We start from the raw sequence: 19,968 nt of genomic DNA, 5'->3' as shown, positions 1-19,968 counted from the left end.
GCAGGGCTGCCCGCTCTCTCCCCTCCTCTTCAATTTGTATATAGAACCATTTGCACAGGTCTTGCGTGCTGAGGAAAATATTCCTTCTTTCAAATTTGAGGAGTGGGAGCGGCGGGTTGCACTTTAGGCTGACGATATCCTCATTTTCACTTCCGACCCGGAAATATCATTTCCTGTTGTTATCAAGAGGGCACAGGAGTTTGGGCGTATTCCGGGGTACGAAATTAACGCTAGTAAAACAGAGATCATGGCTTGGAATATTCCCAATTTACAGCTGGGTGTGATCATTTCCACCTCCATGCGATACCTCGGTTTACGGATTACCCAAGATGTAGGAAATAATGTGCAAAACAACCAAGATCGGGTATATAATGAGTGTAAGAAGCTATTAAAATCCTGGGCTCATTTACCACTCACCATTTTTGGTAGGGTGAGCCTGATAAAGATGACTATACTTCCCAAATTCACTTTCATCTTTAATACCATCCCCTTGGAATTTGATGCAAAAATATTTGATAAGTGTCAGCGAGAGATCAACTCCTTCATTTGGAATTACAAATGAACTAGACTGGCATGGAAGAAGTTGAGGAGGAGGAGGGAAAAGGGGGGGCTCACTCTACCTGATTTACAGTATTATGCATGGGCTTTTCAGATGTCCCACGCAAGAATGCTTTTAAAAAGACCATCTTGTTTACTGACTGGGACAATGTTTAAGGCCATGCTAGTGGGAGCGGACTTGCCAATTGACGGTTTCCTTTTTAAATTCGGCGACCAGAAATTCTTTAAAAAATCAAATTAAAAATCCTTCAGTCCTGGGCGAAAGCCTGGGTACAGATTAGAAAGAGATTAGGGCTGTCCTATTTCTCAAATTTTGCTCCAGTATGGAACTCTCCGGGTCTACCGTTATGTTTAAAAGACAGCCTGTCTATTCCAGTTAAGGATGCTGGGATTATAAGATGGGGAGAGTTGTTGGTAGAGGGGTTCATGAGGGCATGGGAAGAGCTACGTGAGCAGGTCGGCCCTGGTCTCTCTAGATTTAAGTTTACGCAGCTGGATAGCTGGGCCAGGGCCCTGTGTCGCAAAGGATTATTATTGGGGAAAGCCAGCAATCTGGAACAGCAGCTAGTAGAACGAGGTGGGGGAGGTAAAGAGGTAGCCTTGTGGTACTGGATGTTGTTGGATGAGGTTGACGGGGAGTTTGCCCTACCTGACGAGCAGTGGGGGAAGAGCTAGGCTTTCAGTGCGAGGAGTTATGGTTAAAATCCTTTACTCTCCTTTATAAGATCGTCAAACCGGCATGGCTGAGACGCAATCATTTGTTCCCGATTCATCGGGCTTACCTCTCGCCCCTGAGACTTTCCAAATTTCTCCAAGATAAGAAATGCAATAAATGTAACCTTATCGATGCATCAGATATACATATGTTTAAGGACTGCTCTGGCATCGGCCGTTTTTGGGAAGAAGTGAAGTCAACTTTGGACTCTATCCTAAACATATCGTTGTCCATCACGTTGCCATTAATAATCTTCGGTTTGGATATTGGTGTCACTGGCAAAGCAAGGTCTTTCTTGTTTTATGCAATTCTCTTGGCCAGGAGGCAAATTTGCAAATTCTGGGTAGGAAAAATCGCCCCATCACACGAAGGCTGGCTGACGTCCCTATATGAGACATCCAAGGTGGACTTGGCCAGGTCAGGTAGCAAACGTAACTTGGCATATTGGGATCTTTTGGTCCAGTGGAGATAGAGTTCGGGGTTTTTCTTTTTTTTTCCCCGGGTCCTATGATTATGCCTACAACACTCCATGGACCTGGTCTCCCCGGTGTGTTATTGGTCCTACAGGTTGAAATGTACCTTGATGGGGTAATTGCAAGTCCATACCTCTTTTTCAACCCCTCTTGTTTCTATCAGGACTCTCTGCCACCAAAAATGTAAAATCGTGTCTCGGTGTTGGAGACAATTAAAAGCTTGAGTCTCTCCGGGGCAGACACGTAAGGTGGTTGGCGTTTCTTGAACAGATGGTAAGGCAAATGAGGACAACATTTAATTTTTTTTTTTTAAATAAAAGGAATAACATTTTTTAAAAAAAACCAAAAACATATGAAAGTTCTTAAAAGGGAATGAATGCCTGTATATCGTCAGATCAGGAAGCGCCTACCACCCCTACTCCAACCTCCTCCTAAATGTTTTCCAGTATATTCGGAAACCCTTTGAGGCCCAGATAAAGCTGCCTATCTTCCCCTGCAATTTAGCAATCTCTCCTTTATCAAACGGTAAGGGTATAGAGTTAAAAAGAAAAGTAACCTTAGGGAGAACAATCATTTTAATAAGATTTAGCCTGTCATATAAATGTAGGGGTAAATTCGCCCACCTAACCAACAGTCTTCCTACCTCCTGACTTATCTTCCTCCAGTTGACAGTAGGCACTAATTTCTGTGTATTTAATATACCCAAGTAACACATATGCGATTTCACCCCCAGGGTTTGCCTAAGCTGATTCCCTTCCATAATATCCGTCTTTTCTCTGTTTACCTTGTACCCCGATATCTTCCCAAATGCTTCCACCTTAGCCATTAAGTTGGGAATAGCCATCTCAGGGTTGACCGTATACAGTATAAGATCATCGGCGTACAAGGCTAGTTTTGCCTCTAAGCCTGCATACCTAAACGGAACAATGGAGTCATCATTTCTAATCCAGAACACTAATGGTTCAATATAAAGATTGAATAAAAGCGGGGACAGGGGGCACCCCTGCCTAGTTCCCCGCATTATATTGAACCAATCTGTTAGCTCCTCATTACCTAGGACCCTAGCTCTAGGCGAACAATATAAATGTTGAATTGCCCCTATAATATTCTCAGGGAACCCAAAGATCTTTGAGCCGCCCAGATATAAGGCCAATAACTTGATCAAATGCCTTAGCGGGGTCAATTGTCACGACTGTTACTGGTGAATTATAAGCTTCTGCCAAATCAGTGACCCCAAGCATCCCGAAAGTGAGTACATTGAGCTGTCTCCCGGGGATAGATCCTCTCTGATCTTGGTGTATAACACTTTTAATGATCTCTGGCGGCCAATATCCCTGAAAAAACCTTGTAATCCGTGTTCAACAACGATATTGACCTATAGGAATCTACTGCCAGGGGTTCTTTGTTTGGTTTCAAAATCAGGGTTGCGGTAGCATCTGTCCAAGGCAGAGGAGCATCTTCCCCTTCTAACAATATAGTGTTAAATAACCCTTTCAGCACTGGTACAAAAGAGTCCAGAAGTTTAAGATATATTTCAACCTGAAGGTCATCCGTACCTGCCGCCTTCTCTCTAGCCATCTTTCTCAGCTGAGCTCAGACTTCCTCTTCCGTTATCTCAGCCATTAGGGTCCTCTTATGGTCTTCGTTTAATTTCGGGAGTTCGATTTTCTTTAGCCAAACCTCTAGATTCTCTCTTCCTGGGGAGATATCCTCTTTATATAGCTGACTCATTTATCTACAGGCTTCCAAGCCAATTTGTATGTTGGTATCTAACATGGCACCTGTTACATCCTCTCTTAAGCTACCTATTAAGCCTATTAAGGCTTTATCTAGTTTAGCTTTCCAAGCTAAAAGTGAGCCCCTCTTCTTCCCGTATGCCAAATGTTGCAATTTACTGACCCACCATCTATCCAATAGCGTCTTATCTAGGGCTCCTTGATACTCTGCTTGAAGCTGTTCTAATTCTTTGCCCACCAAAGAAACTTTACTAGAGCCCTCCAATAATGCCTTTTGGAGCTCTTGTTTTTTACTTTTGATTTTCTTGGAGAGTTCTTCCTCTTGTTGTTTCATGCTCGGCCTCTTATCCACCATTATAGAGGTGCCAATCGCTCTCAAAAAGGCCTTGAAAGACTCCCATACAATTAGAATTTTTGCTGATCCCATATTGGCTTGAAAAAAGACTAAAACCTTGTCCCTCATGTTGGATATCACTCCCTCATTTAACAGGATAGTCCTATCTAGGGTCCACCTTATTGTACCCCTCTTATACTGGAGCCTCAATGAGAAAAACACAGACGAACGGTCTGAAAGGATAGCAGGCAGATGTTTAATCCCTTCAACCCCTGTCAACACCTCTGTAACTGTTAAAAAATAAGCAATACGAGAATGGTGGCCGTACTTCTTACTAAAGAAAGTAAAATCCTTTTTATCTGCCATCTTACTTCTCCAGATGTCCACCAGGTTTAGTCCTTGGATCAGAATCTTGAGCACCCCAGTTGTTTTAGATGGACTGGCATATTTGACTTTGGAGGTTCTATCCAGATCTTTGTTTTGTACTATGTTAAAGTCCCCTCCAATTATCACAGGGGCATTAGCTAATTTCAAACCTGATTCAAGCTTAATTAATGCATCTGGATTATCCTTATTTGGCCCATAGTAGTTGGCACAAACTATTGGCATTCCTTGTAACCTCAGATTAGCTACCACCCATCTCCCAGAGGAATCTGTCTGAGAGCTCTCTAATTTAATACCACGATTGCATCTTAAAATGACTGCCACCCTTCTCGTACTACCTCTCTCGTCTGAACAGGCTACATCCTGAACCCAGGTCAACTTATTAAATGCATCTTCAGACTCGCCCTTTTCTAAGTGGGTTTCTTGAAACAGAATGACCTCAGATTTCTTGAGAAAAGTCCCGAATTGGAGTGAACTTTCTCGTGGATCTCAAGCCATTTTCATTCCAAGATATGACATGGACCACATTTTTTCTCATTTTTATATGTTGACACCCACTTCCTTACAGCTCTCCTTAATTTAGACCTGTCTTCATAGCCCGCCACTACGCTTAGAAGGGCTGAAAGACCGGCACTTTGTGTCGAAGTCAAACAACTATAAGACAGAATAAGGATATGTTTTTTTCCCTTTTTTCCCACATGCTCCCACTACCCTGTGCACACCCCCCCACCCACCTTGGGGAACCCCAATTCCTATTTCTTGCCAAAAATCGCCTTCGAGATACCCCCGGGCTAGTGAAACGCAAATCCTCAATCCAACAAACAATACTAAGGGTACTAACGTGTACATACAAGTACTCTACTATTTCTCTGTATACATCTCTATTCTGAGCCTTCAATCTGCTTCAACAAGGAATCTACCTCTTCCGGTTGTCTGGAGGTATACATTTTGTTCCGCCACATTATCTTCAGCATCTCAGAGAACTTCATGTGCACCTGGGCCCCCTTAGCGGGCAGTTTGTTCATTTTTGTGCCTAATGTCCACTGCTTCTCCGCTGTTCTCTTGCCCATGCCAGACCGAATTTGGTAGCGGAGGTCTCCAAACTTCAGAGCCTGCGCCTTCAGAGCCTGCCCCAGCATTAGTTCCTTGATTGAAAAGGTAACGATATTTATTAATATCTTCCTTGGAGCTTTCCTTCCTGGATGTAGCCTGAACAGATCTCTGTGGACCCTTTGGAGCTCTCTTTCCCAGTCAATATCCGTCCTATCCTGGAATAATCCCCCGAACAACTTACACACAAAAGCTTTAATGTCTGAGCCTTCAGAGTTTTCAGGAATACTCAAGAGATGAACGTTATTTCACCTAGCTTGCAATTCAAGTCTCTCCAAGTCTTCTTGTAAGGTCTTGTTTTGCTCTATAAGCCCCACTATTTCACTATTATTTGCTGCAGTTACTGCTTCCAACGTCTTCACCTCCTCCTCCAGTACTGCTGTCCGTAAGGCTATTCCATCTATTTTTTGCTCAAGTACCCCACACTTTTCTTGGATATCCTTCTGATCATGCTCAGAGATCTCAAATTTAACCAGGATGTCTTGTCTCAGACTATATAGCAAATCTGCCAACTGAATTTCTGAGGAGGACTTTCCCTGTGGGCTATGGTCTGATCCAAGGCTCTCACCATTACTCGGGGACAAAAAGTTACCTCCTTTATTTTTATCTGCCACACCCTTTTGAATAATTTCTGTACCAGGTGTACTTTCTTCTCGGTTGTCTGCTAGAGGGGAGAAACGGTTTTCCAACCTCAATGGATCTTGCTGGCTTAATTGCTGCCCAGCTGCACTCCCCGCACCTCCTGCCGAACCTGCAACCTGCTCCATGAGGCTTAGGGAAAGAGCTTGTTTCCCTTGACCCTCACCTTTTAGCTTTACCACCGCCTCTAGTTGCTTTTTTTACAGGAGTTACTGCTCGAGGTTTTTTAACTGTTTGAGCTTTCGCTCTTCCAACGGCACTCTTCTTTTCTGGGGCAGAGCATAAGAGATATTGTCTCCTCTCTTGTGGGAGTTGCACCCTCTTACGAGTATCTACAGCGACCCCAGAGGCCTTCTCCTCCCCTGTAGATTCTTAATTTACACAATCACCACCAGCACAACTCACTGAATCCTTATTCATCAAACAAAAGTCGCTCACACCGGAGGGTAAGTCCTGAGGGGGGGGGGGGTCACTTTCCATCCACCCGCCCTATTTTGGCTTTGGCTAAAACTGAAATGGGGCTCACATGTTGGGTCAAAAGCTCGCAGGTGTCTATTGGGGCTCTCCCCCAGTTACTGCCAATCCTCGTTACAGCCGCCCGGGATCTCCGATGAAGCACGGCCGCCCAGCTCCAGCTCCCTTGGGGGGCGGAGCCGCATCCCTTGGCCGCGGCCGAGACAGTGTCCAAGCCCATAAGCAATCTACCCCTTTTGTTCTACATAAGCTAGTCATACCATCACCGATACAAAAACTGTTACAGCAACGTTGATTTTGCCGGATTCACCAAATCACCGCACGGAGGTTCTCCCGACCAGCGTTAGTCAGCCACCATGTTCCTCGATCACAGGACACCAGACTTGCAGCATCCTCTCGGTCTTAACCATCCCATTTGCTTATAACTTGGGGTCTGATCTCAGCTGATATTCATGCGAGAACCAATCCGCGCTACACATCATGAGCTGACCAAGAGGTGTAATCATTGGTCCCATTATTCAAACTACAACCTACTTTTCAGAGTCTAATAATTTCCAAAATAGCCCAAGCTCTGTTCTTTTCCTAAGACAATTAACCTTTTGATCCAAGTCTCTAAAGAATCTCACAGAATTCCACCAGCCTCTCTATGTTGGCCTGGCGCCAGTTCTTGCATATTCCCCTTCTTGCTAAAAGAATCAGATAGAAAATAAGTTTACTCTGTAATCCTGAGAGGGCATCCGTGCCCGCCGAAGACTGCACAATGCCAAACAGGATTACAGAAGAGCTTACCTCAACTTCTTTGCCCAAAGCATCTGCGAGGGTCTTACCCACATTATCCCAAAACTCTTTCAGCAGCGGGCAGGTAGTAAACATGTGGATGTCGTCCGCCTCCTGGGAACCACATCTTGTACATCTGGCTTTTCCACCACCTCTTATTTTGGACAACTTGAGTGGGGACCAATGAATTCTGTGAAGTGTGAAAAAGTGATTTCTCCTTAGTGCAACAGATTTAATGAGTAAAGCATGTCGGAAGATACTTGCCATAAGTTTTTCAGCTGCCCATCAGGCAAGCAATTCTTCCAGAATAGGTGAAAATAGTCCTACTTCCTATCCGATACGGTGAGTAGATCATCATACCAAAGTGATACTTCCTTTTCCTTTAATTTTGAGTCTGGTAGGTCCTCCTCGATTGAATTATCAGAGCAATAGGGCCACTGCTTGCTCTTGCACCATTTTGAGATTTGATCATATTTAAATCTAGATAGCATACCATTAGTCACGTTTCTCTAAGTATCCAAAGGCAAACAGTTATTACCTTCCTTAAGAGGCAGCGCTACAGTGGTTGTTTCGGATTTTGCTCCTAGCAACGCTGCACAGCACTAACGATGCTGACTGCCTCTACGAGCTTCCGCAACATGACCCCGGAAAACCTGGGCTATACATAAGATCAGGTCGGTAGTGCCAAGTTTCAAGGAGATACCAGTAATGAAACCAACCATGTTGTTGACAGAACTTATTGAAGCTGAGAGAGCTTCCACTGCTGCAGAAATGTTATCCTACACAATGAAAGATGCTGTTGTTGAGATGCCTACTGCCGTTAATCTATCTACATCAGATGTTTTGAAGATTTCTAAACAAAAAGATATGTTGTTTAAAGAGCTGGAAACTTTCAGAAATGTAAGAAGGACCCTAGAACAGCTACTTAAGACTACTGCCTGTTCAAAGCAGCCAGATACAGATGACACAATTAAATATATTGAAGTTTTACTGGATATGGTACTTGAGGATGAAGCGGAAAATGCTAAACTAAAGAATGCATTGAAGGAACAGGAGAACAAAATTCAAGAGGTTTTCCTTATTCTCCAAAAAGAAAAGGATCGAATCGCAAGTGCAAATCGACTGGCAGAGTCCTTAGAAGTAACTCAATTTCATCTCCAAAGTCATATCCAAAAAAAGGAGGCAGAGAATGAAGTCATGAAGGAAAAGATAAAGAATCTGAATGCAGCAATCTGTGAAAAGAAGCTTGAACGTAAAGAAGCCAAGCAAAACATTTTAACGCTGAAGAAAAAAAGTGCACATGAAAGTGAAGCCCTGAAGAAGGCAATTAAAGTTCTAAAAAAGAGAGCAGATCACTTTGAAGATGCTAAAGAAAATGTAACTTCGCAGATTAGAGAAATGGACATTGAGTTACATGAAGTTGCTTCATCAACTAACATCTGGAGAAGTCATCATGAGTTGGTTGTTGAAGAAAGAACAGAATTGCAAGTGAAGATTGAATCACTGACACAACAGATCAATGATCTATCAACAAGTTTGCAGGAAATCAGAGACAATAGTGCCAAATCCAAAGAAGAGCTACTCAAAAAGATTCAAATTGCAAGTTCAGAAAATGAACAACTCAATGAAGAAAGTACAAGGTTAAAGGTTTCTGTTGGCAAGATGGAGGCGAATATTTTGTCTTATGAGAGTGAATATACAGATCTCCAAGAGAAATTGAAGCAAGAGAAAAACTTTGTTAAACAGTATGAGACGCAGTTTCGTAAAATACAGAGTGAAACAAAGAAATTACAAAGCAGACTCGAAAAAGTGTTGCAAGAAAGAAAGCACATTTCTGAAAATAAAGATTCTGGAACTGAAAAGGTTGACGCCAACAGTTTTTACTTAGAAAACCATTCTTTGGATACAGAAAATACTCGAATTCAGAAGAAATTGACAGAGCTTAACCAAAAACTAGAGAATATGATTACACAAAATCGAGAACTTAAAGAAAATGTTGCACACCAAGAGGAAAGTCTTCGTAAAAGTTCATTTCAGCTAGATGAGAAATCAAAGGAATGCAGTACTTTAGTAAGATTACTGGAAACTGCTGTGGAAGATGGAAGGAAACAGGTGTTGACAGAAAAGGAAAAAACTGCTTGGAGGGAGCAAACTATTGAAAAGAGAATGCTCGAATTGGAAGCTGAACTGAAAAAGAGAACAGAGGAGAAAAAGCAGATTGCTTGCACTTTGAGTATTTCTGAAAAACATTATGAATTGCGTTTAAGAGGATTGAAATATAGCCTCGAACAAACAGAAACCAAAAACCAGAACATCCAGAATTATGTGCAGTTGATGAAGACATCTTACTCAACAATGTTTGGCTGAAGTTGTATATAAAATGTTTTTTAACACGTACACTGTTTTTAATGAATTTATTTCTTAGGTTTCTATATTTAAACTAACTAATTTATTACCTTCCACTATGTCCCCCCAATGTGTGACACCCGCCAGTTTCAGTGGCTTTTCTAGAGCATCCAACAGGCACTCAGGTGTTCCCGGGGAGGCCCACACGGGGCCCATTCAATGTAGAACTGCAGTAAATTCATAGTTTAGCAGCAGCATATAAGACCTTCAGGCGAACTTTTTTAAAGAATTTGGGGGCACCAAATTTATACATAAAACCCTCATCTGAACTGTTCGCCGGCATACGGCAGATCAAAGTGTTGTCTGGCCTGGGAAGGAGCATCCTGCAGTTCTTTATTTGATAATCCCAGCAATATAGTTGGAGGGCTGGTAGACCCAAACCGCCGTGTGCAAGTTTGCGTCTTAACTTTTTCCAAGATAACCTGATTCCCTTGCCAGCCCATACAAATGCAGAGATCCTTCCCTGAATTTTAACAAGGGAGCTCTTACCAAACACCAAGGGTATATTGTTAAACAGATAAGCAAAGTTAGGCAAGACACACATTCTAACCAAATTTGTCTGCCCGTACTGTGTAAAGGGGATACTTTGCCATCTCTTCAACAATGTTAACTTCCTTATAGACTCTCATTTAGTTTATCTTAGGCATTTCGTTTGGATTTTATGCTATGATTACTCCTAGATATCTTATCTCCTTTGATATCCTAACCCCCTGAGCTTCCAAATTCCAGGCCATAACTTCCGTCTTGTCACTGTTAACCTCATAACCTGACATTTTCCCAAATGACTGTACTTCAGTGAATGATTCTGGGAGGACTTGGTTAATATTAGATGTAAACATGATCAGGTCATTAGCATATAAGGCTAGCTTCCTGGAGAAGCAGCTTGTGATAAAAGGAGGTATGTCCTTATTTTGTGTTAAACTTTGGGCCAGGGGCTCGATGAATAAATCAAAAAGAATAGGAGACAACGGGCACCCTTGCCAGGTGCCACACCCTATTAATGCAGGGGCTGTAAGGCTGTCATCAACTACAATTTGAGCTCAGGGAGTTTTTAGAGAATTTTTAAGAACCTCCCTGAAGGTCTCATCAAAACCAAAAGCCTTCAATGCTCTACCCAGATAGTACCAGTTAACCCGATCAAAGGCTTTTGCAGCCTCTAAGGTAATTACTAAGGTAATTATCGATAATGGGGTACTATGAGTCGTTGCCAGATCTATTGAGCCAGTTGAGTGTGTACTAGGTCTTTCATCTTCCTCCCCTGGAGGAAGCCCTTCTGATCTTCTTGAATTATCGGTCCCATTTTATAATCACAGTTCAATAATGATATTGGGCGATAGGACTGGCATTGTGTGGGGTCTTTCCCAGGCTTTAAGAATAATGTAATAACAGCCTTGTTACATGAATCCGGTAGTGGAGAGCTGCCCCTCAATATTTCATTAAACAGTTTTATCCAAATGGGGATGATTACTTCTGCCAATAGAACATACATCTTGTTGGGGATCGAATCCGGATCTGCTGCTTTCCATATCTTGATTTTGTTACGAGCGGACAGGATATAATTCCCTGATATATCCTGGTTAAGATATAGTAAACTGTCAATACTCAGCCTTGGAAGCTGTTTTTTTAGAAGCCACTGGTCCAGGGCGACCTCATCTACTACTAAGTCTTCCTGGCGCAAGTCCTGAAAAAAGTTCATGAAAGCCAACTCGATGCCTTCTTTATCTTCAGCATACTGATCCCCCCCCCCCCCCACACACACTTTCCAATTTGATCTTCCCAATGTAGTTCTGAGACCTATCCATTCTGCTCTTCATTGCTAGCAATTTTTCACAGTTTCCCCCTGATCAAAATCTCTCATTTTGCTGACCTTTCCATCATGTCTACATTCCTGTTGCAGATCTTCAACTTTCCTTACTAAGTTTTCTTTCTCCACCCCTGAAGGTGCCCGACCTTTAGGCTTGCTTCCGCTGTTAATCGCTCTTCTAGTGAGGCAATTTTTCCTTTTTTCTGATCTAACCCAGACTGCCGCTGCACCCTTCAAGGCCCCTCTTAACCAGGCCTTAAAAGCGTCCCAAATGACGTGTCGTGGGGCAGAGGCTAAAAAAAGTTAAAAGGTTGAAAAAGTCGGCTGTCTCCCTTTTTTATCTTACCCATGATATCTGTTTGCAAAAGTAGCCTTCTATTCAAGGTCCAGCTTCTAGGAGATGCTCCCAAAGGGAGTTTGATTTTTAATCCTATTGTTCTGTGATCTGATAAGTGGATGGGTAAATAGTCTATTTTTTCAACCTTTCGCAGTTCTGGGAGTTCCATAAATATATATTCAATCCAACAATAGTGACCATTCTTCTTGCTAAAGAAGGAGTACTCCCTTAAGTCACCATATTTCTTTTACCATACATCACAAAAATTTTAATTGTCTAACATGACAAGAAGGTAAGCTTTAACTCATGGTGTGGTGATTTTGGTCAGGACGAAGATCTATCTAATCTATTGGTTAGTAGGATATTAAAATCCCCACCAATTATCAAAGGGGCCTTAAAGTCAAGCAGAGAGGAACAAAGATTATTCAGGGGTGTGGTATCGTCTTCGTTCGGGCCGTAGTAACTGGCCAGCATGTACAAAGTATCACCGCTTTTAATTTCCGCTTTCATCGGCTTGTGATTTGCATAGTTCTATTCCAGAGTTTCCTTTAATTATTATGGCAACTCCCTTCGAACGAAATTGTTGGTATGTGGCTATAACCTTTTCTACCCACCTTTGCCTGTTATAATGGTAGGCATTCAGCCCGTAAAAGGTTAGTCTCTTGGAGCATAAGAACCCTAGTAGAGCTATCCTTCCAATATTGAAGGACCAAACGCTGTCTCCTTTTGACCCTTAAGCCATTCACATTCCAACACAATATATCCTGGAATTCTCCTCCTGATGGTCCTACCCTATCCCCCATCATCATTATTTCAGATCAGACCATATCATTAACACCAGTTATGCTAAATGAGGACAATGTGTATTTTTTTTCTTTTTACCCCTTTGCTCCCTCTCCCCGCCCCCACATCCTCCCTCCCCTCCCTGTCTACCTATTTGCAAATAACAATTCGAGCTGCTGTCCACTGACTTCACAAAATTCCCGTTTAAAAATAAACAAAAAATAAAAAAACACTAGCTCTCACCACACAAAGAAATGATGAATACTTTGACTATCTGCTGGCTTTATTAAGGGCCAAAAATTGTCAGCCTCCCCTGTGTTTGAAAATTGTAGATTTTGTTGGCCCACATCACTTTAAGGAATGCAGGAAACATTAACTGAACATCCATTTCCCACCTTCTGTCACCATTGTCACAGACCTTATTTTAAACGATAGGTCCTGGACCTGGGTGATTTTTCGTTTAAGGACGGCCCCCAGTATCTTTTCCATAAGGGTGTATGATTCAATGTTCATCAGAATTTTCCTGGGCTTCTTCCGACCAGGGTTTAATTTAAAGGGGTCACGTTGTACTCGTTAGATTTCAGTTTACAGAATTGAGGTAGAGACAACTTGCAGGAAGGCTTTGGTCAGAATGTCTATTACAAAAGCTTTAACATTATCCCCTTCCTCCCCCTCCTTGACATCCAGAATCCTGATGTTGTTCCTTCTGGAATTATTTTCAAACCTTTTTAACCTTTCCAACCTATCTGATAAGTCCTTCTCTTTCAGTTTGAGCCTAACCACTTCCTGAGTGTTGTCTTTCACACCCAATGCTAAATCTAGAACTTTATTTTCCAGGACCTCCATACGTAGTGTTAACACTGATAAATTCTCCTCCAGACTACTGCAAGGGTCTGGGATTCTCCTCTGATTAGTTTCTGAGGTGGAAAAACGGTATTTAATTTCTAGTGATAACTGACTCAGCAACCCCTGCACCAAGTCCAGGCCTGATGTGTCTCCAGTAACCTCCTTGCCAGATTTACTTGGTGTTGGATCTTTCCCTCCCATCTGTTTTAAAGACCCAGGTGCCAGAGTATTTTAATGTCGAAAATCTATTTGTAACAGGGATTGTTGGAATCGATAGAAGAACATTCTCTGGCGAGGCAGCTGTCCCCTATGAGGTTTCCATATTGAGCTGTGGGATCAATTTAAAATATGACCCAAGAGAGGGAGTCGAACTCGGACCTACTGGGGCTAATCTCTTTTTCCCTTCTTTTACGGGGATAGCTTTCCCTTGTTTAACAGGGTAACTTTTACTCTTATTCTTGCCCAGCTGGGAAATTAAGAGTTGCTTAGCTTGTAGTTTAGATTGTGGATTAGGCTCCTTGCAGAGAAAGGTGTTAGACCTCAGTTTATATTGTTTGCCAAGTACTAGCTCACTGTCAGGGTTAACCGTTGAATGCCTACCCTTATATTGAGTTGGTAACCCAGTCCCTTTAGTTACATGCTCCTCGCCCTCTACTTTATGGGATTTAAGATCCATATGCATGGAGCCAACACCATACTTCTGCCTTGCTTTATTTACCTGCTCTCCCTGGTTCAAGGCTCCAGGATGTAGGATTGCATCCACAGGGGAGCCTCCTCCTCGAGGCAAATCTGGCAGGTCAGGCAAACCACTACCGGCAAGTTCCACAGAGCCTTCCTGGGTGTCCTCCTGGAAACTGTGCATGCTGACTCTACAGAAATTGACCATGGGACAGAAACTAGGGCTTCCAGATCTTTGGAGGGTGCCAAGCGCTGCTCGAGACTCACCGAGCGTGCAGGCTGCCCTGAAAAACGCCAAGCCAACACACATCAGCGGGACCCTCACACGGGTTCCAAAATTACAAACCGCTGTGTCTTCGGCGAAGAAAGATCGAGCAGGAAGCAACCACTCACACAGGAGGCAGTTACAAGTAAATAAGGTAAGGGAAAGCAAGCGAGTAATGTAGAGCGCTAACTCATTGTCCTGCTTGGTGGTGAGATCTGCGGTCATTGGAGAGCAGCTCCTGGCTGGCTTCCTAGCGGGTCGCCATGTTCTCTAGTCCTATCGTCTCCATAGTCCCTCTCTCACATGCATTTCGTTTGTTGTATAGTACTACCCATACCAGTGTAGGGTGTCAGAGCACTTTAGATCACACACATTTTATACCAAGACATTGAATCGTGCATTTGTAAATCAGTCTATAGGAAAAGTTACATCCGACAATGTACATTACAACGTGCATGAATCGCATGTCATCCATACTAGTAGGCTGTGTATTTTAAGGGTGTTTGTTTCGTAAAAGCACAAACTCAGGATTTAAAATAGACCAATGTGGTTGAGATTGGCTTTACTAATAAGAATGTATTTCTACCCAAACAAACTCTTTATTGCAACAAAAGGATAATGAAATACTGGGGAAAAACTGTAATGTTCTAACCTATACTATGCACTTTGCATGCAGTTCTTTGATGACAGTTCATAGGTCATTGTGCTATATTAGGATTATAACTTATGAACTGCAAGTACCAACATTATCTCTTTACAAAAGCAGTAACCCACTAATTTATCCACATAAAATGAAATTCTGTGGTCTGCATGGTACACATTCTTTGCAGCAGGCACATTAACCTTTCCGAGCTACTTGAGTCAATTCAATTCAATTCAATAGAGACTTTATTTCGGTTATATTTCACACCATGAAAGTACACATATATACAATACAATTAAAAACATTACTCATAGTATTACAATAATTCATAATCACATAGGAAAGTCATTTTACACGTGTCCCAATGCCAGTTAAGTAAACCGGATAGTAAAGTGCAAATGGTGCCGGGTATAACTGGACGGTCATTGGGAAATACAGTTTCACTTGTCTAAGCAGTTTCTCAGTTTAACAGTTAGTTTTAAGAATTCTATTACCTGGAGAACACTGTCACTGTACAAAAGCTGTAAATATATAAATGCTGGTCTGATTTGGTTAAAATTAAGTTTTCTTAGGAGGGCAACAAGATAACGTCTGCGAGGATATTCATAAAACCTACATAAAAACATAAAATGCAGCATATGCTGTGGAGACTTCCCGTCGCAGCCACAGGGAGCTGCAACCTTATTAAAAATATCTGACTTTGGTCTGATTAAAAGATGATGGAAAATATTGAATCTGAACCTAGACAACAAGAATTTATCGTGAGAAGTAAAAGTACCCATTAAATATGGCTCCATACTGTCACAGGTTTTTAGCATAACATATTTCCTGATACTTGGTTTCATGAGCTCCTCACTGTCTCTTTGGGCCAGCCTATCCATGTAAAAAGCGTGTTTGATTGCAGCTACATCTCCTTTTACAATCCTGCTTGGGTTTTCAAACAAGTTCAAACGGCCCAGCCTGGAAAAGCCAGTTTCAGATATTTTAACCAGGGGATGCACATGGAATTATCCTGAGACACAAGGGCTCTTACAATCAAATGGGTAAGAGGTATATCCTGGTTTATACACAGTTTTACCTAGCAAGTCAGAGGCCTTAGAGCAAAGATATCACATAGATATTGTGTCCCCAGTTCTTCGTGTACTGCCAGGTTGGGTGTACTGGCGGGGACACAGAGAAGACGTTTTAGGAAATTGTTTTCAACAACCTGTAACTGTTCTCCAGTTATATAACCCCATAGTTCGCTGCCATATGCAGCTGTTGCAACCGATTTAGCCTTATAGAGTTTAATCATTGCTTTAATTGGCTTCTTCCCCAATTTCGTTGCAAAGTTAAAAATAGAGGCATTAACCCTCGTCAATTCCCCTTTCTTTTTAGCCAGATGAGGGCCCCAGCTAAGCTTGGTATCAAATAAGACACCAAGATATGAGAATGTTTGCGTGACGGGAATTGGAACATCATCTGGTTTAAAAACGAAATTCTTTTTAGGTTGACGGCCAACATGCATAATGTATGATTTAGAGTTGTTGACCAGTAGGTTTCTGTCAGTCATAAAGATGTTAAAAGCATTTAAAAGCGCCTGGAGTCCCTTCTCCGTTCTAGAAATTAAAACCGCATCATCTGCGTATAAATGAACTGGAATACCCCCCCTGCCAACTCTAGGGCAGTCTGCCTGTACCTTCTGTAAAACAGCATCTAACTCATTAATATAAAAGTTAAAAAGGAATGGGGCAAGAATGCAACCCTGACGCACTCCCTTCTTAATGTCAAGGTTGCCAGTGGTATCCCCATTTGCAGAATACCTGACGTTAGCACTGGTATTACTGTGCATACAGGGCTCGACATATCATAAAAAATGCTCTAGACCTGCAGGTCTAGTAAACTACAAAATCTCCCCGACCTAACTTAAATGAACTTGACCTCACACTCTGAAAACTGAGCAAATGTGACAAGTTAACAAGATTTAAAAGCATTTTTATTGCTCATTTACTTAGTGAGCAATAAAGATGCCTTGCTATCATGTCACATTTCCTCTGCTGTCAGAGGCAGAGGTCAAGTGTCAAGTTTGTATTCCTACTCACCAGAAAGGGCGAGTAGGACCTAAAAATAGCTCGTCCTTAATCAGTCTCACTCGCAAATGCGAGCGGTCGAGTGAATTTTTCGAGCCCTGGCATATCCACCAAAAAATCAACTATCCCTGTGTCCACACCTTTCTCCCTCATGGACTGCCACAGCTTTCCCCTGTTAACACAGTCGAAGGCTGACGACAAGTCCATGAAGGCGAGGTGGACAGTTCCCTTCTGCACAACAGTGTATTTGCTCAGTACAAAAAAGAGGTTAAGGCACTGGGTTATGGTGGAGCGCCCACCGCAGAAACCATACTGGGAGATTGACATGATGTTATTCTCGGACGCCCAGCATGTTATTCTCTGCAGCAGAATCTGAATCATGCGGACATCCTAAATATTTAACTAGCTGTGCATTCATCACTGTATATAACTCTTGTTGCACGCTAGTGTATACACAATTACCACTGTAAATAACCACTGTGCCCGAATCATGCGGACATCCTAAACATAAATGACGTGCTTCCTGATATCTGTACTGTCGTGAAACAAACTGACACAGGTTATACAGCCATCACTGTAATAATCTAGATGCAGCCTTTTGAATAATCACTTCTGCAAATTATTCTGGCTGCCTTAAATGTATTTCTCAGCTGTAAATAATCGTAGTACATGAATTGTGCAATAAGCCGCACTGTATTTTGAATTTGCACTTTGTGCCTTTCTACTTTCCTTATTCTGTCCCGTTTTTCATAGTACAATTCGAATCAGGCCATGTCTACACATAGTCTTTTGTCAGTGTCAACCATGACACGGTGATCCACCACGTCGGCACCTTTTACTGGGTTGAGGAGCAACGTTCACGTTGCGCTCCGTCTTTTTACCATTTAAATAGGCTCAGAGTCGTCGAGGAGGCTGTCACTTTGACTGAGCCCTCCGGTATGTCCAGCGCTATTGACAAATTTTTTTTTAACACGTATTTTATTGACTTTCTACCCAATACACACAAAGATACATTTCCTTCAATACTTTAGTGGCAATTCGGCAGTAGCTGTAAACCCCCCTTAAACTAGGTGTATGCCTTGGTCGTGTTGCAGCTTCATGCATTTATTACATTCAGTCAATCCCCTCTTCTACGTCAGTTTTCTTACCCCAACTCCCTCCACCCTCCCCAACTATCGGCATCGACGCGTAGGGTATTAATAGTCCTGTCTTTTAATCATGCTCAGGTGTTGCTGTGTTGCAGTCTTCCTGATATTCCTGCTATGTCTCGGGGCTTTCTCTATGCAGTGGAGGGCGTTATCTGATCTTCGTGTGTTTCATAATCCCTCAATGCTTGTACCAGGGTTTCCCATGCTGCGGCGCCTCCAATGCCTTATTGTTGTTTAGCCTGTGCGCTTGTTGATAACGTAATATACTTTTGCTATTTGCCAATTTTAAGAACTCACCCCGCCATCTCCTGCTATTAGGTCCTACTGTTGCCTTCCAGTGCTTAGTTATTTCTCGCTTCACTAATATGAGGCCCATATCTACAAATCTGCTTGTTATCTTGTTTTTAGATGTGTGGGGAAACCAATGTAATACACTAGTGGCTATATCAATCGTCAGCTGTCGTTCTGTAGTGTCATTCAATGTTGCCCCCACCTCCTCCCAGTATGTTCCCAGCATTGGACAGGACCACAGCATATGGCAATATTTAAGCACCTGAAAAGCAGCAGCAAATGTTTGGTGAGCCCCACGCACTGCGTTCAGGGGTGCTGGATCTCTTGAATACCTCCAGCACGCCCGCACCTTATCATTTATCAGAGAAGGCGTTGATATGGCGGGGCTGTTTACCTTGCACAATCTCTAGTGTTAGGCAACTCCTGTACACACGCACAGTTAAAGATAACATGCCAAAGTCCAATCCACCTCTAGGGGCACGATGTGGCTTGACAAAGCAGGACACTGAACAATAAACATGATTGATTTCCAGAGGAGAATGGTCGAAATCTGCGCTGGATAAGAGCTCCTCCTGCCCGATGTCTCTGTTGGTATATCCGGGGTCATGAAAGACTCAAGCCAAGCTACACACCAACAGCATAGGAGCCCTTACCGGTCACCACCCGACCCCACGGAACTGCAGCAGGAACGCAACTCGCTAACAGCAAGCCCTGTTGTGCTCAAACCAAGCAGCATGCACCTATCAACAGGATTGACAGCTCTTTTTTGCATCTCTCTCGGGCCATAGCTTTTACTTCAAATAAATAGGTTACAGCCCAAGTTACTCACTTTTCTCTTGCATATGGACAACCGGACAATTTTCAGCAATCAGACATGTTCCAACGATTATACTATTTGTTTCCACAGAGTAGGCATAGCAAGCCTAAATTAATGGACAACAACATATGTTATTGGGGGATTTATATTGCGCACTGCTACTCAAGAGTGTCGTGGCGCGGGGGGGAACAGTGACAAAGCAGGCATCAGAGCTACAACTATTGTTTGAACAGATAAGTTTTGAGGAGTTTTTTGAAGGTAGAGAATTCCTTGGTATGCCGCAGGGCATCTCGCAAAGCATTCCACATGGTGGTAGCCTTTACCACAAAGGACTGCCCCCCCCCAAGCCGTGCTCGACGAAATCTGGGAATCACCAGCCGTCTTTGAAGGGCGGAGCGAAGAGGAGGGTTAGGGAGGTAAAAGGCAAACCTTGAGCTAATGTAAGCAGGCATGGGATGTGAAGTGCCTTATGCGCCATAGTCAAAGCTTTAAAGCACACTCGCTGGGCCACAGGGAGCCAGTGCAAGTTGTTAAGCTGCTTACGTACGCTCAGTCTCCTTGGGATGTTAAACAGGAGCCTGACAGTCGCATTCTGAATAACCTGCAGCTTTCCCAGAAGGTAACCCGGGATGCCAATGTAGAGGGCATTAGCGTAGTATAGACACAATAAAATGAGCGCCC

At 42.8% G+C, this 19,968-nt stretch overlaps 1 pseudogene across 1 annotated transcript; it reads left to right on the top strand.

Annotated features, from left to right (window-relative positions):
• Positions 1 to 7,760: 7,760 nt before the first annotated feature.
• Positions 7,761 to 9,623, top strand: LOC147731111 (protein BCAP pseudogene; annotated as a pseudogene). Its single transcript, XR_015308416.1, has one exon. The product of XR_015308416.1 is annotated as a protein BCAP pseudogene (transcript).
• The last annotated feature ends 10,345 nt before the right edge of the window (positions 9,624 to 19,968 follow it).

This window comes from Lissotriton vulgaris, chromosome 2_1, assembly GCF_964263255.1.
Source record: "Lissotriton vulgaris chromosome 2_1, aLisVul1.2, whole genome shotgun sequence".
In the NCBI taxonomy this organism is placed as follows: Eukaryota; Metazoa; Chordata; class Amphibia; order Caudata; family Salamandridae; genus Lissotriton; species Lissotriton vulgaris.
This window is presented reverse-complemented; position numbering and strand designations above follow the sequence as displayed.